The sequence below is a fragment of the Geotrypetes seraphini genome, chromosome 3 (genome assembly GCF_902459505.1).
Source record: "Geotrypetes seraphini chromosome 3, aGeoSer1.1, whole genome shotgun sequence".
Classification (NCBI taxonomy): Eukaryota; Metazoa; Chordata; class Amphibia; order Gymnophiona; family Dermophiidae; genus Geotrypetes; species Geotrypetes seraphini.
In genome coordinates, this window is record NC_047086.1 from 382,604,081 (window position 1) to 382,625,815 (window position 21,735).

Consider the following 21,735-nt stretch of genomic DNA (forward strand, 5'->3'; position numbering starts at 1 on the left):
GGGTAATTTCTTAGCACTCCCATTTGAAAAGATGACTCCTATGACTGAGGCTGCTAAACCCAATGGACATTACTCCTCAAATGAACAGAGTTAAGGAGTTTGCTCAGAGCTGGCTCCTACACGTCCATCAAAGCTAGATTTGTTTTCCAGGACTTGGAATTCAGAGTGAGATCCGGAGATACAATCATTTTATGTACATTGGTTTGTAAACAAGACGAGCTGGGCAGCTGGTTTTAACCATCCATCCTCTCTGATCCTAGGCTACATCCTGTTTGGGGGGAGGAACGGATAGGCGATCCGAGTGTTGGCCTGGCAGGGGGGTGGGGTTGGGCTGTTGCCTGGCGCTGGCGGGAGCGTGAGGGAGGCTGAGCGTTTGATCCCAGAGGTTGGAAGACTCGGTCCGTCGGGTAAGTCGCTCCGGTCCAGATGGCGGATGCCTAGGCGTATCTGCTGACTTGCCTGGATGGTGGTGATGTTTGCGCCCTGCTCCCGGTTTTTTCGCTGCAGAAGAGCAAAGTTCAACCTTCTTGGGGGGTTGGGGAAGGGGTAAAACACGGACCTTTCGGATCTAAAACCGCACGTCCTTAAACTGGGGGTTGGGTTTCTGGGTTTGGGTTACAGGTGACCGTCTCAAGCGCAGGAGTGGCAGAAACACTTTCCTTCCCTGGTTCCCCATCCCCGGGTCTGTTTTTTTGTATAGTATAAACTTCTGGCCGATGAATAAAGTCGGGATTTCTTACCCTTTTATTCAGTGCAAGCCGTCTTTCCCTTTATGTCATCCCAAAGCCCTGATTTGTGTTTTGGTCGCTGGAGCAGCTGTTATGCCTCTAAAGGGGGGAAAGTGTTGCAGCTTCCCCTCCCCTGGCACACTTGGCTTGTTCCTACCGGCCACACAGACAGACCCACACTTAGTTTTGGGGGAGGAGGGAAGGACCATAGGACGCCCCACAATCTGCCGTCTAGAACTCATTTCCTCCTTTCTCTGCTGGTCCGGGGGTGCGGAGACAAGACGAAGGCAGGAGTCCCGGCATATGCGACGGCAGCAGGAAGTTTCAAGTCAGACCGCGGGCCGCAAAATAGAGGTATTGCTGGGGAGGGAGGAAGCGAGAAGCGGTACTGGTGGACATGGGGGAGGGGAGGGGAAAGGAATGGTGCTATTCACTGGAGGGGGAGGTGGTGAGAGAACATGTTGGGTTGGGGGGTGGGAAGGAGGGATGCCACTGAGGGAAGAGGCAAAGACAGAGAGAGAGAGAGAGAGAGAGAAAGCGTGCAGGAGGCATAAAGTTTTGGACTGATGGGGGAGGACAGAAAGGAGGGAAGGAGAAATGTTACACTGGGGAAGGGGGAGAGGGCAGAGTGTGAAAAGTTGGACTCATGGAGGGAGAGAGAGATGTTTGGTTGAGGGAAGGAAGACTAGAGGAGAAGCAGGCAGGAGGAAGAGAGAAAAAATGGACTGGTGGAAAGCAGGGAGAAATGTTGAACTGGGATGGGGACAGAAAGAGGAAGGGAGATGGACTGCAGGGGACAGAAAGGAAAAAGGGAAAAAGAAATGGGGGGGGGGAAGGGGAGAGATGTCAGACCATGGAAATAGGGAGGGAAGGAGAGAGAGATGGGAAGGTAAGACATGGAAAATTAGATTTTGAGAAGAAAGCATAAAAATGGAAAAATTGAATGTTCAGTTAATGCCAAAGATGGATGCAAGACAGAAAGTGAAGATGGAGAGAAAAACAGTGAAAGGACAAGAAGGCACTGGAAACATAGTTAAAAGCACAGAAAAATAGTCATCAGACAACAAAGGTAGAGAAAATGATTTTATTTTCAATATAGTGATTGAAATGTGACAGTTCTGAGAAAGGAAAAATGTTAAACTTTAACTGTGAAGGCTGCAGAAAAAATAGTTAACGTCTTATTAAAGAAATGTTCCTGGCAATGAGGCCAGAGACATTATCTTTGGGTGCAACATGCTTAATGGCATATCCATGTAAATTAAATTTCTAAGAGTGAAATATGTTTTCTTTATGCCAGAACCACTCCGAACCTTCCTGGACATGAAGAAGCTAGCAACCTGGACAGTTTAAAAAGATCTTTAACAGTTTAAGTCAAGAAATGGGTCCTTGGCCGCTAAAGCTTGTTCTTAATTTAGAGAGTACTGTATTCTCTTTTTCTTTTTTATAAATTGCTCTTCACTTTTGGCACTCCTCCTATAATTGTGATCTAAGAAAGACTAAACCCAAAGAAACTCTGTGGAATGACGATGTTCCTCAATGGACTTTATTTGAAAATGTCAAAGTTCCAAAAGTACATTAAAATCATCCACATAAAAGTAAAGTACAGTGGTGCCTCACACAACGAACTTAATTCGTTCCAGGAGCAAGTTTGTTATGCGAAAAGTTCGTTATGTGAAACGCGTTTTCCCATAACAATACATGTTAAAAAAAATTATTCGTTCTGCAGCATAAAATATGCTAAGATGACATAAAAAAAGATAAATTTGTCAAAATGGTGAAAATGGTGGTCTTGCTGAGGCCAAACTCTGACGAGGTCACACTGTTTTACCCCACATTCACTCCTTCTAATTATTTCCCGTTTCATTTCAACAGAAATCACCTTCCTGCTTTTTTTAGAAGCCATGATATATAAAAAATATTGAGTTTATCTTAAAAGGACGACTGTATACAGTGAGAGAGGGCAGTTAAGCGCAGTGACTAACGACTGCCTGCAGTGCCTGCGCGGAAGGATGCAATACATCGGCAGCTCGGGCGACTTCGTTGTGTGAAACAAAGTTCGTTGTGTGAAACGAAGTTCGTTGTGTGAAACGAAGTTCGTTGTGTGAAACGAAGTTCGTTGTGTGAAACGAAGTTCGTTGTGTGAAACGAAGTTCGTTGTGTGAAACGAAGTTCGTTGTGTGAAACGAAGTTCGTTGTGTGAAACGAAGTTCGTTGTGTGAATCAAGACATGAAGTTCGTTGTGTGCAGCGTTCGTTGTGTGAGGCGTTCGTTATACGAGGCACCACTGTAATCCACATAAAAGCCTTAAAGGACCTAGTCCGCTAGGGATGCAGGACCCTTTTAACACGGTCTGTGTTTCAACAAAAAGTCTTCTTCAGGGGTCCCTGGGGGTCCTATAATGGTGAACATGTGGGAAAGCTAGAAGTGAGACACTGCTTGCATTTGCAAGAAAGACTAAAGCAGTTATGTTTTATTGATCAATTGTATTTTGTTTCCTATATAGATTTTTCTGTCTGTATTGCTTTAAACAAGAGCAATCTTGTGAAATTATGCAAAAATTAATAAAGAAATAATAACAAAACCCGGATGTCTCAATATGTCCTCCTTTTTCTGAAGCCATATGGCAACCCAAGTGTTTGTCTCCTTCCAGGCTTACACCCAGCCAGCCCTGATATCAAACTGGGATCTTCCAAGCAACTGTGTTCAGTTCTGGGTTCCTGTTTGAAGACTCTTAAGGGTCTGTGTCACTTTTTCAACATTCCACGATACTTCTACTGATATTTTAGAGGCTTCTTAGCAAAAATTACAAAATGATTACCTTTTGTTTCTTCCAAAAGAATACTTTACCTCTGGTAGCAGAAAAGGAATTAGCCAATTCTAATTTTTCTTTTCTTTTCAAATTAGAATTAATATTCTGAGAAAGATCCATTTCAGTTCCATCTCTGTAGCAAAGATATACAAAGGGGGATGTTATCTTGTAGTTAGCAATATTTGTTGACTTATATAATGACAATGAATATCTTATTTAATCAATATACTTTGTACAGGATACTCAAAAATTGTACTGTCTTATTCTCTATATGTATCCATATGTGTTGAGGATAGGACACTATAATAATAAAACCATCATTTAGACTATTGGCATGCTGTTGTGGAAATTTAACTTGAATGTAGCATTGTATTCCAAAATTGCATCATATATAACTGCCCTTTTGTGCCTGGCATGGTACGATTTGTTGACTGCCCTGTTTGTGGTACAGAAATTTTAATCATGAAAGAGTGTAGTTGGCACTGAGTGGCAGGTGTGTCTTTGGCCGCCTTGTAGGACAGTTTGGATGGACCATGCAAGTCTTTATCTGCCATCAGTTAAGAACATAATAATTGCCATACTGGGACAGACTAAAGGTCCATCAAGCCCAGTATCCTGTTTAAACAGTGGTCAACCCAGGTCCCAAGTACCTAGCTAGATCCCAAGTAGTAAAACAGATTTTATGCTGCTTATCCTAGGTATAAGCAGTAGATTTCCCCAATAATTATCAGTCTATAAGAGCAAAGAGACAGGCTTAATTCTTGTATGGATCTATGGTCCTGGGTTTCTGAGGATAGATTGCCCCCCAGTGCCTCATTCCCATGTCCTCAGTGCCCCCAGTGCTTCCTTCCCATGTCCTTAGTGCCCCTTCCTGTCTTTAGTGCCCCCACTGCCTCCTTCCCATGTTCTTAGTGCCCCTTCCTGTCTTTAGTGCTCCAAGTGCCCCTACCTGTCTTTAGTGCCCCCCAGTGCCTCCTTATAGCAGGGCTGTATAAATGCAGTGGCGTACCGGGGGAGAGGGGGATGGTCCACCCTGGGTGCATGCCCCAAGGGGGTGCACAGCTGGCCACCCACCGGGGAATAGGCTGCCGCTGGGGAATAGGCTGCTACTGCCGCCATCGGGAACAAGCCGGCACCAAGTTCTCCCTGCTTTTCTTCCCCGCGGGGCCGACCAACTCTCGCCACCCGATGTCAATTCTGACGTCAAAGAGGACTTTCTGGGCCAACCAATTGATGGCTGGCTGGCCTGGAACATCCTGTCTGACATTAGAATTGACGTTGGGTGGCAAGAGTTGCTTGGCCCCGCGGGGAAGAAAAGCAGGGAGTGAGAACTCGGCGCCGGCCTGTTCCCAATGGCGGTGTTGGTAGCAGCATGTTTCCCAATGGTGGTGGCATTGAGGAGGGCAGGGAGAAAGAAAGAAAGAAAGGGGGCAGGGTGAAACAAAGAAAGAGAAAAAAATGGGGCATGGAGAGAGAAAAACAGACATAGAGAAAGAAAGGGGGCATGGAGAGAGAAAGAAAACAGGGGGCAGGGTGAAACAAAGAAAGAAATGGGGCACGGAGAGAGAGAAAGACAGACAGAGAAAGAAAGGGGGCATGGAGAGAGAAATAAAGAAGGGGCAGGGTGAAAGAAAGAAATGGGGCACGGAGAGAGAGAGAAAGACAGACATACAGAAAGAAAGGGGGCATGGAGAGAGAAACAAAGAAGGGGGCAGGATGAAACAAAGAAAAAGTTGGGGGAGGGAATGAGGACTGGAGGAGAGGAAGCATACAGGAGGCTGATAGAAGGGAAGAAATATTGGATGCACAGTCAGAAGAATAAAGTGCAATCAGAGACTGATGAAATTACCAAACAAAGGTAGGAAAAATGATTTTATTTTCAATTTAGTGATCAAAATGTGTCCGTTTTGAGAATTTATATATGCTGTCTATATTTTGCACTATGGCCCCTTTTACTAAACCGCAATAGCGGTTTTTAGCACAGGGAGCCTATGAGCGTCGAGAGCATCGTGGGGCATTCAGCGCAGCTCCCTGCGCTGAAAACCACTATCGCGGTTTAGTAAAAAGGGAGGGGGTATATTTATCTATTTTTGTATAGTTGATACTGAGGTGACATTGCATAAAGTCATCTGCCTTGACCTCTTTGAAAACCCGTGGAATATAAATGATAATTAACATTTTCTCTGCATACAGTGTGCTTTGTGTTTTTTAAATTTTATTGTTGGTAGATCATTTTGACTTGGCTACAAAGTTAAGGGGGAGGGAGGGAGGAGAGCTGCTGAAAGATATCTAGTAATCCTTGCAGGCTTGACTGTGCAGGGAATTATTTATGTAAAATCATGTTTTGTTATGTGACTGGCATTATTTAGACTTTAATTTCTATGAATGAATAGAATGAAAATGATATAAAATTACTTACTTGTTTTTATGTGCGTGCGCTGAAGGAAAGTGGAGAGAAAGTGGGCTGAGGACGCTGAAGGGAAATGGGGAAGAGAGAGTGGGGAGAAGACGCTGATTTATACATTGACAATTGTACAGAATATTGTTTCTTTTTATACTTTAATATAATAAGTTCAATATAAAACAATTCAAGGCTTGTGTGGATGGAATCAGGTGGTTTGCGGGTATGGGGACCGAGCTTATGGGGATTAGTCCAATAAAATGGTATTTTCTTATTTCTCATTATTTGTTTTATTTTTATTTGTTAATTTGTAAAGTGGTGATTGTTATGTATCAGTTTTTTCAAATTTACATCTACTGTCTTTATATTTTGCACAGTATTAGAGGACATGTGTTACTATTTTTGTGGTGTTGCATTGTATGCAGAGCCTGGTTTCTTGGCGGTTCAGTTTAACTTTTGTCTACATATTTCTATTTTTAGTTAGTGATTATTCCATATTGGGCGAGGGTATATCTCTGTTCTGTGTGTATGAAAAGAACATAGTTTTCAGTTGGCATTGACTACAGGATCAATTGATTGTGCGGGATCTGGCTTGCTTAGTTTTACAATGTATGTGTTGGTGTTCTAGTGCTCACTGCAGTGTTTAAGATGCTGCCTTTTCCTAGGTACACTCTTGTTGTGCGATATGTGGATTGTTACTAAAAATCATATTTTTCATATAGATGGGGGGGGTGTCAAAAAATGATGGGCCCCGGGTGTCACATATGTTAGGTACGCCACTGTATAAATGTTAAAATGTATAGCGCTGTGTACGCTTTTCAGTGCTAAATAAGTGAATAGCAGTATAATAGTCTGAAGTGTTTTATTTTTGCTGCACTGTGCTTGTGAGCTTGTTCTCAATGCAGACTCAGACGTGCCAGAACAAGGTGTACACACAAGCACACAGTGCTGGGCATGAAGCAAAGAGATTCCCTTGCAATGTGAATTCTGCTGCTTCTGATGTGTTAAATCTAGTAAAGAGATTTGGGCACCAAATACTTGTACAGTACTCCCCCGATATTTGCGGGGGTTCCGTTCCAGGAACCCCTGCAAATATTGAAAAACCGCGAATACAGTTTTTAGCAGGGGAGACAGGAGAGGGCAGCTGGAGCGACATCGAGTGAAGGAAATCACTCACAGTATGCTCCGACCGCCTCTTCCTGTTGGGCCTCACCAATCAGGAGCTGCTTTGACACACAGCTCCTGATTGGTGAGGCCTGACTTTAGTACAGGAAGAGGCGGTCGGAGCATACCGCGAGTGATTTCCTTCACTTGCCGGCGTTCCGGCTGCCCGGTCATTCGCGGTCGGAAAATACTACGAATGATCGGGACCGCAAATTCGCAGTGGAGCACTGTATATCATATGTTTGCATATAGTTTGACACGCTTCAAGTAAGGTGTGAGGCAAATGCAGTCATAAGCCAGAAGATTCAATTTATTTGATATACCGCAAATATAAAACCAAAGATAAAATCTAGGTGGTTTACAATAAAATGTTATTTGAAAAAAAATAAGAAGGGGGAAAAAACAGAAACAAATTAACAGAATTCCGACTGAACAAATTTGAAAACATGAGGAAAAAAAAGAGTGGGAAGGTTACAATAAAAATAGAGTAGGGAAAGGGAGGGAGTGAACAAGTAAGGTTGGGGTAAGGACATATTTAATTTCTGCCCACGCTTATTGAGATATAATCAAGAATACCATGGAAAAGAACATTACCTGCAGTTAAGATTGAATAATGAAGGGTGAGAGCTAAGAGCAGAATGCTTTTAATTGCATCTTAAATGCCAGAAATGATTTTTTAGAACGGAGATAATAAGGTAAAGAGTTCCAAAGTGCAGGAGCCATGACAGACAATGAAGCGTTCCTATGAGAATCAAGAAATAATTGTTGAAATGAGGGAATGAAATATTTTTATTTACTCCGAAGAATGATATGGAACTTAATGCAATTGTTCTCTCCCCCCCCCCATCTGCTTTTAAAAGTACACAGTAAAAGACATGTGGTAATGCACAATAACCTTGGGTTCATCTTTGACAGTTCTCACTCTTTCCCTATAGTATCTGAGCATACTACCAAAAGCCTTATTCACACTCTCATCACCTGCCACTTAGATTACTGCAACACTTTTCTTGCAGGTGTCCCATTAAACAAACCCTCCTTCAATTTGTTCAAAATTCTGTTGCACAACTTACTCTTCCACCAGTGTCACTACATTCACATAACCCCTCCTCAAGCCACTTCATCGGTTCCCTATCTCCATTTCTGTATACAGTCTTATCAAGTCCATTCATTCTGCAGCCCCTCAGCATTTCTCCTTTTTATCTCTCTCTACACCCCTCCCCGGAAACTCCAGCATGTAAGTCTCTCTCTGTATGTTTCTTCTCCACCACCAACTCCAGATTCTTCTTACATCTTGCTGCATCATGCACTTGGAATTAGAGAATGACACGGTGACAAACTTCATCAATGTTCCCGTCCCCGCGGATAACCACGGGAAACCATCTTCATGTCATTCTTTAAGGAGAGAGGGAAGAATCAGAGTATAATTGGGCACAACCACTGACCCGCAAGCTTTGCTTTGAAGAATGCTGGTGTAGAAGGACTGAGGTTGAAACAGACACTACAGAATGACAGTCTCTGGTATCCCGAGCAGATATTGTGATGTCATAATGCCTCATTCCACCAGTGCCTAAGAGCCAATCACATCAGTGATGTCACAATGGCTTCATTATCCTTGGCTCCCATAAGAATCAGAGTATGAATGGCCACAACCTCTGACCCGCAAGCTTTGCTTTGAAGAATGCTGGTGTAGAAGAACTGAGGTTGAAACAGACACTACAGAATGACAGTCTCTGGTATCCCGAGCAGATATTGTGATGTCATAATGCCTCATTCCACCAGTGCCTAAGAGCCAATCACATCAGTGATGTCACAATGGCTTCATTATCCTTGGCTCACATAAGAATCAGAGTATGAATGGCCACAACCACTGACCCGCAAGCTTTGCTTTGAAGAATGCTGGTGTAGAAGGACCGAGGTTGAAATAGACACTAGAAAATGACATGGGATTATTTCCCGCGGTTATCCACGGGGACGGGAACGGTGATGAATTTTGTCACCATGTCATTCTCTACTTGGAATAAGACTTCCTGAGTCAGTATGCCATGCTACCTCTCTGGCCCTGTTCAGATCCAGGCTAAAAGCCATCTTTTTGAGGCTGATTTTTAACTATTAAACTTTTGTTCACTTGTTCAATATCCTTGTTTTAATCATTTCCATCTTATTTGTCCTGTTTGTTTGTTGAAGAGATTGTGAGGTCTGAGCAGGGGTTGTCTCTTATGAGTTTGTGTACTGTGCTAGAAACGTTATAGAAATTAGTAGTAGATTGTACAGCAACGAATAGTTGATTTTTGTACAGTTCTGAAATGTGTGGAGTGACAGCCTAGTGTTAAAACAATGGAAATCAATGGACTGGAATCGGAAAAATCAGGGTTCAAACCGCACGTCTCCCACAGATGCGACTTATGCCAATAGGAAATCACTTTCCCCTCCTTTGCCTCGGGTACAAACTTACGGCCTCTTTTACAAAGCCACGCTAGCGGCTGCGCAGTGCTAACGGCCCTGAAGCCCATAGAGATTTAAAGGGCTTCAGGGCTGTTGCTGTGTGGCTTTGTAAAAGAGGCCGTTAGGTTCCTATTTATTAATCCACATTTTTATTTATAAAATTGTTGTACAATTATTATGGATCAAGTCTTTCAAAACGGTTTACAGATAAAAATGACAATCATAGTTGAAAAGGATTAGGTCCCAATTCCTGCCCCATACTTTCTCTGTCTCTGTCATTTGAAAGTCAGATGCATCTGGGGACATATTGTAGAGGCAAGAAATGATCTCCAAACATGTCCAATTTTATTGTCAGCTTCACATCTCTTTTATATTATTCTACATGAATCAGTGTTGTCAGCATGTGACGTAAACACAAACCATATATGGACACAGGTCACATGAAACTTTAAACACATCAGCATTTTTCCTATCTCTGGCTGGAGTCCAAAAGGTCAGAAAAAGCCTTGACCAGCAGAGCCCCTAATCTAAAGCTGTTTGCAAATACGGCTTATAATAGTTGTGGGGAAAATGGATAAACCGAGAGAGAGAAAACTTCAACAGAATATCAGTGCTGGGCTCCATAGGTCTGAATGAATAATAATGAGGCCCTTTTACTAAAGGTTAGTGTGTCTTAAATGCTGTGCATCCTATTTTATCTGTACGGGCAATGTGGCACTTAGCTAATGTCCATTAGTATAAGCTAAACTTTAATAAAAGGGCTTCAATGTCATCCAAAAGAACAATTTAGAACATAAGAATAGCCTTACTGGTTCATCAAGCCCAGTAGCCTGTTCTCACGGTGGCCAATCCAAGTCACTAGTACCTGGCCGAAACCCAAGGTGTAGCAACATTCCACGCTACCGATACAGGGCAAGTAGTGGCTTCCCCCATGTCTTTCTCAATAACAGACTATGGACTTTTCCTCCAGGAATTTGTCTAAACCTTTCTTAAAACCAGCTACTCTATCCGCTCTTACCACATCCTCTGGCAACGCGTTCCAGAGCTTAACTATTCTCTGAATAAAAAAAAAAAATTTCCTCCTATTGGTTTTAAAACTTCATCGAGTGTCCCCCCCCCCCCCCCCCCCCCCCCCTAGTCTTTGTAACTTTTGACGGAGCAAAAAATCGATCCAATTATACCCGTTCTACTCCACTCAGGATTTTGTAGACTTCAATCATATCTCCCCTCAACCGTCTCTTTTCCAAGCTGAAGAGCCCTAACCGTTTTAGTCTTTCCTCATACAAGAGGAGTTCCATCTCCTTTACCATCTTGATTGCTCTTCTTTGAACCTTTTCTAGTGTTACTATATCTTTCTTGAAATAAGGAGACCAGAATTGAACTCAATACTCCAGATGAGTTTGCACCATGGAGCGATACAGGGGCATTATAACATTCTTAGTCTTAACCATCCCTCTTTAAATAATAATCCTAGCATCCTATTTGCTTTTTTGGCTGCCGCCGCCACACATTAGAAACATAGAAATAGACGGCAGATAAGGGCCAAGGCCCATCCAGTCTGCCCACCCTAATGTCCCTCCCCTACCATTGCCCTGTGAATAGATCCCTCCCTTCCTTTGCCCTGTGAATAGATCCCACGTGACGATCCCATCTGGCCTTAAAATCAGGCACGCTGCTGGCCTCGATCACATGTAGTGGAAGACTATTCCAGCGATCAACCACCCTTTCTGTGAAAAAGAATTTCCTGGTGTCAGCTCGTAGTTTCCCTCCCCTAATTTTCCACGGATGCCCTCTTGTTGTCGTGGGACCCTTGAAGAGGAAGATATCTTCCTCCGTCTCTATGCGGCCCGAGAGATACTTGAACGTCTCGATCATGTCCCCCCTCTCTCTGCGCTCCTCGAGTGAGTATAGCTGCAATTTGTTTAACCGTTCCTCGTATGGGAGATCCTTGAGTCCTGAGACCATCCGAGTGGCCATTCTCTGAACCGACTCCAGTCTCAGCACATCCTTGCGATAATGCGGTCTCCAGAATTGCACACAGTATTCCAGGTGGGGCCTCACCATGGATCTATACAATGGCATAATGACTTCCGGCTTTCGGCTGACGAAGCCTCTGCGTATGCAACCTATGACTTGTCTTGCTTTGGATGAAGCTTGCTCCACTTGATTGGCAGCCTTCATGTCCTCACTGACGATCACCCCTAGGTCACGTTCTGCTTCAGTTCTTGTTAGGATCTCGCCATTTAGGGTGTAAGTCTTGCATGGATTTTGGCTGCCCAGGTGCATAACTTTGCATTTTTTGGCATTGGGCGGAAGATTTCATCGTATTGTCTACGATGACACCAAGATCTTTTTCTTGGGTGCTAATCCTAGTACTGAGGCTTGATCTCTCAAATACTGAGGGAAGGTGATTTCAGCTTTCTGGACCAGTAACCCTAAAGGACTGTTTCCTCCAATGCCATAGCCTCTTATCTCAACTAGGTACTTCAAATAGGCATCTAGATTCAGCACATAATGTTGTCTTTAAGGTACAATGGCTTAAATACATTAATTTATACACAATAAATTTAAACTGACTGCTTTCTCACACTGGGAGCCAATGTAGTCGTGCAATATACCGCATATACTCAAATATAAGACAATCCGAATACAAGTCACGGTACCATTTTTCCCCCCAAAAGGAGGAAAAATGGTTGACTTGAATATAAGCCGGGGAGGCAAGGGGGGGGGTAATATTCATGTGTCCTGCTTTGCCAGGCTCTCCACCCTGTCCCAACTCCCTGCCCTATACCCTATCCCCTCTGATGTCCTGAAGGTCTCCACCGAGCCTGCTGTATGACCTGGTGGTTCAGTGGTAGGCGGGGACAGGAGGGATCTGGCCAGCTCTGACAATTTTTTACCTCCCTCCCTCCTCCCCCATATATCTTATTTAATACTCGTGGTGGTCCAGAAATATACTGGGCAGGAGCGAACTTTCTGCACTTCTGCCCCATGCTGAGTCCCTCCTTGAATGGCTACCTCGAGTTCTTGTGGCCCAGCGGTATACCAGGCATGAGTGAGCTTTTTGCGCTCCTGTTCAGCCCTGAGCCACTCCCTGAATGACTGCTGTCAGTTCTCATGAGTTCCGTGAGAACTGCTGGCAGCCATTCAGCGAGTGGCTCAGCACCGGGCAGGAGCACAAAAAGCTCACTCCTGCTTGGTACACCGCTGGACCGCAAGAACTTGTAGCAGCCATTCAGAGGGGCTCAGTGTGGGGCAGGAGCATGGAAAGCTTGCTCCTGCCCGGTACACTGCTGGATTACCAGGGATTCAAAAAATGTACACGGGGGGGGGGGGGAGGCGGGAGAGAGGTAAAAAAATTGTCAAAGTTGTCCGTAATAGGAGATGGGAGGGATCCTGGCCCACCAGGTCATATGGCAGGCTGGCGGAGGCCTGCAACAAGTCCAGGAGAGGGCCGGATGAGCACTGACCCAAATATGAGCCCCAAATCTTGTCTTCTATTCGAGTATATACGGTAAATGTGAATCGTATCCCATCTCATCAGTATAAATATCAGAGAAATAGCCAGATTCTGTAGTAGTTGCAGTTTGTTTAAGAATCTTGCCAGATCCTCAGGAATCATGCCACATCCTCAACATAAAGGATAGCAGTTGCAGTTTGTTTAGGAATCATGCCACATCCTCAACATAAAGGATATGCTTCAAAATGTCAAATAGAACAATATCTTTTTGTTCTATTTCCAGTAATCCTCTAATAATTTCATCATATAATCCTCAGAAAAATCACCTCAGACTCCATTATTTCACTGTCCCAGGCTTTAAGTGTTGTTTCTTCACCGGATCCTATATTTATTATCAAGATTGCTTAAATAGATAAATATGTAACTTAGCGTTTTACTCTTATTAAAGTTACTTAACTTACATGTGGTCTTCCTTTCAGGGATAACTTTGCCAACATGTTTCACTGAAAAGTTTTGTCAAGGCCGTTCATCCATAACAACAAACGGGAAAAAAACATTCATATTATCTTTATATAATCATGCATCCTCCCCGCTAAGATCCAACCAATCCTGATGACATATGTCACATTCTCAACCCGTTATCAGCAAACTGTTTTATTTACTTTCAGAAAGCTTAGCGCCACTCCATCTGACCACAGTTTGTCTTAACATGGCTGCCTTTGTGCTCCCTTTTAAAAGACCCACTCTCGGTACGCAGCTACCGGTGACGCCATCTCGCCAGTGGCAGCTAGCGCATCAGGGTATGTGGTTTATTAAAGTGAACTTCCCCTTTATTTTGCACTAAAGGTATTTCTGTGTCTTAAGGGGACTCCCCAACTACAGCTCCCTTATAATAATGTGGTCCATTCTAATTCAAGATTTAACCCTTTAAGGGTCATGGTGTTTAAGCGGTAAATCCATCTCTGTTCTATGAAGTTTAATCTTTCTTCCCAATTGCCTCCCTCCCTCCCTCCCTTCAGCCTTCTTCTGTCTCTCATCCTCTCTCTATCTTAAGGCTTTCTTTTATCTTACCCTCTTTCCAAGTTCCTATTCATACTTCTACCATTTCTCACCTCCTTCAAAGACCTGTCCCTTTCCTTTTGCCTCTCATCTGTTCAGAATCCTGTATCTATTTAAAAACCTGGTTATGGCATGGAAAAATTTGGAGACAATCTACTTTTAGAAGCCAATTCTCTAAAGTTACCATGAATTTTTCATGGCGCTAAACCATCGTAGAATGGGTACTAGAGGATTGACTTTTCACTCCGTCAAAAATTACAAAGACTAGGAGACGGTGTCAGGTCAAAAGCGCGCCGCGACAAAGGGAAAAAGTTCAGTTTACAGTAAAATGTGGTGGGTTACAACCCCCCAAACCCCCCATAACGCCGGCGCGATGTCTATTAAGTAAACTGGGGGGGGTTCCCCAACAAAACCCCCCGTCGGAGCCCCTAAAAACTGTAATTTTGTGCGGCGTGTGCCTCCACGCTGCGCTCAATTGTCGGCGCGCGCTTTTGTCTTTCGCGCCGTTGTCTATGAACCCTAGGAGACATTCGATGAAGTTACAGGGTACTTTTAAAACCAATAGGAGGAAATATTTGTTCACTCGAGGAATAGTTAAGCTCTGGAATGCATTGCCAGAGGTTGTGGTTAGAGCGGATAGCATAGCTCAGGGGTGCCCAAATGGTCAATCGTGATCAACCAGTAGATTGCAAAGGCAACGCGAGTCGATCGTGTTGCCTTTGCGATCTTGTTCATACTTCCTCCCAGAGCCAGGTCAGGCGCGTACAAGCACAAGACCCAGAAGACTTCAACTCCGACGTCAATTCTGACGTCGGACAGGAAGTTCTGGACCAGCCAATCGTTGCCTGGCTGGCCTGGAACTTCCTCCCCAATATCTGAATTGATGTCAGAGGTGAAGGCTTGTGGGCCCGGCGCTTGTACGCACCAGGCCTGGCTCGGGGAAGCAGGGAGAAATCGGCGTGGTGGCTTAGGGGGGATGGGGGCAGCAGAGAGAGAAAAAAAAGAATCGGGGAAGTGGAGAAATCGGCACGATGGCTTGGGGGGGGCAGGGGGAGAGAAACAGAAAGGCAGGGGGAGAGAGAAAGAAAGACAGAAATAAAGAGGGGGCAGGCAGGGGGGAGAGAGAAAGAAAGAGAGACAGAAAAGGGGAGGGGACAGAAAGAAAGAAATATTGGATTTACAGAAGAAGGAAGTGCAACTAGAGATTCATGAAATCATCAGACAAAAAGGTAGGAAAAATGATTTTATTTTCAATTTAGTGATCAAAATTTATATCTGCTGTCTATATTTTGCACTATGGCCTCCTTTTACTAAACCGCAATAGTGGTTTTTAGCATCGGGAGCTGCAAGGGGCATTCAGCGCAGCTCCCTGTGCTAAAAACTGCTATAACGGTTTAGTAAAAGGGGAAGGGGTATATTTGTCTATTTTTGTATAGTTGTTACTGAGGTGACATTGCATATTTTAAAGTCATCTGCCTTGACCTCTGGAAAAAAAAAACCCTGAATACAAATGATAATTAACATTTTCTCTGCGTACAGTGTGCTTTATGTTTTTTTAAAATTTTATTGTTGGTAGATCATTTTGACTTGGTCATTTTAAAAGTAGCTCGCAAACCAAAAAAGTGTGGTCACCCCTGGGGTAGCTGGTTTTAAGTAGGGTTTGGACAATTTCCTGGAGGAAAAGTCCATAGTCTGTTATTCAGAAAGACATGGGGAAAACCACTGTTTGCCATGGATCAGTAGCATGAAATTTTGCTACTCTTTAGGTTTTGGCCAGGACCTGAATTGGCCACCGTGAGAGCGGGCTACTGGGCTTGATGGACCTTTGGTCTGACCCAGTAAGGCTATTCTTATGTTCTTATGTAAATGCAGCAGCCTCCGATTGTACTATGCATTTGTAGTACACGTCTCCCTCCCGATTCGCAGGTTTAGGACTCACGAATTTGGTTATTCAGTTTTCTAAACCCAGAATCACCCCCACCTCCCTCCCGCCTCCCGGAGCTCCCCACACCTTACCTAGTGGTCTAGCAGTGAAGCAGGGCAGGAGCTATCGTCCTACGCTCCTGCTCCATGCAAAGCTGTTCACAAAAATGGCTGCTGTGAGTTCCCGTAGTCTACAGCCATTTTTGTGGATGGCTCTGCAAGGGGCAAGCACATAAGACGATCGCTCCTGCCTTGCTTCACTGCTGGACCACCAGGTAAGGTGTGGGGAGGTCCGGGAGGGAGGTGGGGCGGGGGTCAGAATCAGCCTGAAAAGTTATTTGTGTTTTTCGATATTCACGGGCCAGCTCTGCCCCTAACCCTTGCGAATATTAAGGGGGAAGTGTACAATGAGGTTATTAATATTAAAATGACCTCTCCAGGCGATTCTTAAAAAGGAACACCCCTCCATTTATGAATAATTGGGACCAATGTTTACCGGCAGGGTCTGAGCTGTCATAGTCTTACTTTTCTTTCAGTGCCTGAGCGCTGATAGGCTCAGGCACTTACAGGAAAATAAAGCTGCTCAGACCTACCTCCAGCCCCCATTACACGTAGCCCAAAAAAAGCCAGATAGTCTAGTGCCCCCTGTCATTGCCATCCCCCGCCTTTGCTCCCCTCCCACCCCATGCAGAAGATCGGCAGGAGGGATGCCCACTCCCTCCTGCCACAGGTTTTTAAAAAAATGAGTACAGCTGTTGTGTGTGCACAGTAGAGAATGATACTATGATCAAACCCTGTGGCAAGCCTCAGTGGGCCGCGGTTTGCCTGTGGCCACAGAGATTTTACAGCCTGAGCCGCCGCAGACATGAGAACAAAACTTTTCACCACCTGCAAGAGCGGTGAAAATCTTTGTCCCTGCAGTGAGAAGCACCCCCCCTTGTTCCTTACATTCATTAACTGTGGCATCGACTCGTGGTCCTTCCAAGTTCCGGCGGCCATGTTGTCGTCATCATCGCTGACTTGCGCCGTCATTGTTCTGCCCTTGACTCCTCCCCCTAGAGTGCACCGGCTCCCAGTTGGATCTTTTCTCTTCTCTTTCCCCCAAGATGTGATGTACCAAGAGGGGACCAAGCGATACTACCACACACATTTTCAAAACCCATTTAATGGGTTGTGATTGTGGTGGGCACTGTGCAGCAGCAGTGATTCAGAGCCCAGAGGATCTGGATCAGACTTTCGGAGCCCAGAAGAGCTGGATCAGAAATAGAAGCGAGAGTCCTACGATAAGGCCTCCAATTGTAAAGTGTTACTTACCCACGCTTTTCTTCTACTTTCCAGCCCAGTGTCCAGTTGGTGGGGGAGGGCTGGCAAGGGAAGCTCAAACAGCTGATCCAGCAGTTTTGAGAAGTCTTGCTGGCTCAGCTGATCGGGGATTCCTTTGCAATCAGCTTAACCGGAGCAAAGACACCCTCTCCCCCCCATTAGCAGGAGCACTGCTCAGTGATAAAGTTTCTCACAAAAAAGGGAAAAATCTGAATGAGATCCATGAACATATGACCAAAGTTTATGGTGAGTCTGCCCCCATCATTCTACAAAGTAAAATTTGGGAGCAAGCAGTTTAAGTGGGGTAGAGAGTCCATTGAAGATGACCCTCGCAATGGACGGCTTGTGGAAGCAACTTCCATAGAATTGTGCAAGAAAGTCGAGGATTTAATTTTGTCAGACAACTGAATTAAGGTTTCACGAATAGCTGAAGAAATGGGCATCTCAGTAGGTACAGTTTGGAAAATAATTCATGAAAAGTTGGACACGTCCAAGGTTAGTGCAAGATGTGTTCCAAGAATGCTGATGCCATGTGAAAAGGCCATGAGGCTCAAGTGCTGTCAGGAGAATTTGGAGATGCTCCGTGAAGACCAACTGAATTTTTTTCATTGTTTGGTGACTGGAGATGAGACTTGGGTCTATCACAGAGATCCTGAGTCCAAATGGTATCAATGCAAAGGAAGCACACTTCATTCCCCTCCACCCCAGAAAAATCTGCAGGCAAAGTCATGACAACTGTCTTCTGGGATGATGAAGTACTTTTGCTTCTGAAGTTCATGCCATACAAGATAACCATAACCAAGGAGAGTTACGCCAGCACAATGATTGTTTTGCGGGAGTCAATCAAGGAGAAAATAGAAAAACTTAGCAGTTGTGCTGTTTCTTCATAACGATACACCGGTGCACATATCATCCAAGAATATGGTTTTCAGCAGCTGATCCATCCACTCTATAGTCCTGACCTGGCTCCTTTGAATTATCTCCTGTTCCGAGTTTTGAAGAAATCTCTCCATGGACAGCGGTTTTCAAGTGATAAAGACTTCAAAAAAGTTATGACATCCTGGTTTGAAGGTCAAACAGAGAATTCTTTCAAAGGAGTTAAAAGTCATTGCAGGAAAAATAGATGAAGTGTATGGAGCTATCAGGGGACTATATTGAAAAATAAAAATTATTTGAAAACTTTTTTCTTTCTTACTGAGGTAGATAAATTATTAAACACCCCTCAGAGTTGCAGGGCCTCATGATGTACTGACACCCACTGGTTATGTTGCTTGTGCTGAAATGATTGCTACCTGAGCCTTTCCCAAGAGACAAAGGCAGCAGCATTTCACAAAGTGGCAATGTTTTACCAAATAGAAACACATGACCATGTGTTGATCCACTTTACAATATTTCCATGGTCTGACATCTCTCTCCCCTCCCTCCTTCCTTTCGCCTGGTCTGGCATCTGTCTCCTTCCCTCCCCCTCCATGGTCTGGTATCTCCTTTCCTTTCCCTCCCATGGACTTGGCATCTCTCATTCCTCTCCTCTCCCTTGTCATATGTATGCTGTCATATAGCGTCAAGCGACTGTTGATTTTATATCATTATGTGTAACTTAAACGGATGACACACTACCCAAAGGGAATGGTATGGGGCACTGTATTCTCCAATAGTGAAGTCTCTAGTGTTTGTGCTGTAGGATTTCAACCAACTTTAGACTGCTGTTGTTCATCTTTTGCCCTTGTGTGTCACAAAGCACCCAGGGTATGTGCCAAAAATCTCGTAATGTTCACTGTGTAATAAAGCTTGAACAAATGTCAGTGCTGATGTGGATATTGATTCTTAGTACACAATAAATTCTTTCTTGGTGAAGGGCCATTAGTACTTTGAAAAAGCATTTATCTGTAAATATTTACTCATCTCATCAGTGCCATCTCCAACCTGCTGATGACAACAAGCGATTTCAAATCTTTTCGCAAAGAAATCAAAACCCATCTATTCAAAAAATTTATACAGATGTCATAACTCCAACCTGGATTCCCCTCAGTGTGACTCCCCCATCCTCCCTTCTTCACCAGTTACCCTTCCTCTCAAAGCCCAAGCTTGTCAACTGCTTCCTAACTGCATATATACTGAAACTGCACTATATCCTATCTGTACAGCATCCTGAATTGTATATCCACTGGTATAGCCCAATCCTCCTTGCCGTATCCCATTCCCTAAACCAGGGGTGCCCAATGCGTCAATCGCAATCGACCGGTAGCTCAGGAAGGCAACATGAGTCGATCGCAGAGCCCATCCCGGGCTCTGTGATAGACTCGTGTTGCCGTCCTGATCTACCGGGCCTATCAGCCTTCCTCTCCCTGACGTCAAAGACGCCGACGCTGGGCTTTAGGCTGTTTTTGTCATTTCAGGGGGGGGGGGCGTGGTGGCGTGGCGGCGGCAGCAGCAACAGCCTGAAAAAGAAATCATCCTGGCCCGGGTCGGTGTCATACTCCGGAACTTCTACCTCTTCCAGCAGCCCTCTCCCTTCTACCTGCTTCCGGCCACACCCCCTGCTCCGCGGCTCTCTTCGGCAACTCAGCAGCAGCGATCGACACAAGCTTCTGACGTCGGGGCCTACCCTCTGCGAGTCCCGCTTGTTTCAACTTCCTTTTTCCACAAAGGCGGGACTCGTAGAGAGAAGGCCTCGATGTCGGCAGCTTGTCTTGATCACCGGGGCTGACGAATTGCTTAAGAGAGCCGCGGAGCATGGGGGTTTTGCCAGGTGCAGGTAGAAGGGAGAGGGCCAGATGCAGGACTCGTGGGTGAGGGAGCAGAAGAGAGAGAGAAAGAGAGAGGGGAGGGAAACAAAAGGAAATATTTCATACTGGGCTGGGCCAGAGTGGAGGGAGGGTGGAAAGATTCTGGCTATAGGGTGCATTAACAAAGGAAAAGGGGGGAAAGCTGAAAATGGAGATAGTGACACAAAGAAGAGAAAGAGTAAACTGGACCTACTGAATAAGGATAGAGATACAAAAGGGACATGAAGAGGAGGTAAAATAGAGACATAGAAGTAATGCTGAAAAAGTTTTGGGGGGGAGATAAAGACATTGAAAGGGCAAATGGTGAACATGGGGTAAAGACAAGGACAGAGACGAATGAAGATTCTGAAAAAGTGGTGAGATAGGGATATAGGTGAGATGGACACAAAGAAGGGTGATGCTGGAAAATAGGTGGAATGGTAATTCTGACAGACACAGAGGGGAAATGCTGGATCAAGGAGAGATGGGGCTCAGGCTGGATGGAATGGGAGAAATGCCTTGTTGGCCCGGAACTTCCTCTCCTACGTCAGAATTGACGTCAGGGAACGGAATGCTGGTCAGCGCGATGCTTCTGCAGGGAAAGCTTGGGACGGCGGTGGCTTGGGGGCTGTTCCCCGATGGCTGTGGCAGCAAACCGAGTGGCTTGGGGGAGGGCACGGAGAAAGAAAGAAAGAAAGAAAGGGGGCAGACAGGGAGACAGAAAGAAGGGGGAACAGGGAGACAGAAAGAAAAAGTTGGGGGAGAGAATGAGGTCTGGAGGAGAGGAAACATACAGGAGGCTGAAAGAAAGGAAGAAAGATTGGATGCACAGTCAGAAGAAGAAAGTGCAACCAGAGACTCATGAAATCACCAAACAGCAAAGGTAGGAAAAATGATTTTATTTTCAATTTAGTGATCAAAATGTGTCGGTTTTGAGAATTTATATCTGCTGTCTATATTTTGCACTATGGCTCCCTTTTACTAAACCGCAATAGCGTTTTTTAGCGCAGGGAGCCTATGAGCATTGAGAGCAGCACGAGGCATTCAGCGTAACTCCCTGTGCTAAAACCTACTATTGTGGTTTAGTAAAAAGGGAGGGGGTGTATTTGTCTATTTTTGTATTTTGTTACTGAGATGACATTGCATAGAGTCATCTGCCGTGACCTCTTTGAAAAAACCCGGAATATGAATAATTAACATTTTCTCTGCCTTTCAGTGTGCTTTGTGTTTTTTTTTTATTTTATTGTTGGTAGATCATTTTGACTTAGTCATTATAAAAGTAGCTCGCAAGCCCATAAAGTGTGGGCACCCCTGCCCTAAACTATACTACACCATTCTTCTTGTAACTCCTCTGGAAATGTTTTTCTTCTTGTAACTCTTCTGGAAATGTCCAGATGTCTCTTTTGTAATCCGCCCAGAACTGCAAGTTTGAGGCGGAATCAGTGGCGTACCTAGGGGGGGGGGGGGGGGGGCGGGCCGCCCCGGGTACCAGCCCTGAGGGGGTGTTCCCGGCCTTGCCGCTCAGTCCCCCCCATGCCCGAAGGACCGCTCGCCCCACTGACCTTCCAGCACACCTATGAAGCAGCCCGCAGCAGGATCGCGACGTCAGCAATCCCTCAGCTGCTTGGGCGCTGCTTCCTGCGCCGCGGTCCCGTCCCTCC

At 44.9% G+C, this 21,735-nt stretch overlaps 1 protein-coding gene across 3 annotated transcripts in view; it reads left to right on the plus strand.

The window, feature by feature from the left end:
* Positions 1–290: 290 nt before the first annotated feature.
* Positions 291–21,735, plus strand: part of MCFD2 (multiple coagulation factor deficiency 2, ER cargo receptor complex subunit) — a 153,024-nt gene continuing 131,579 nt past the window's right edge. The window contains exon 1 of one of the 3 annotated variants that reach the window (XM_033938301.1): positions 291–407. The gene's annotated coding sequence lies outside the window, so the exon portion shown is untranslated. The remainder of the gene's footprint in view (positions 408–21,735) is intronic. The other 2 variants (XM_033938300.1, XM_033938302.1) reach the window with 2 other exon arrangements.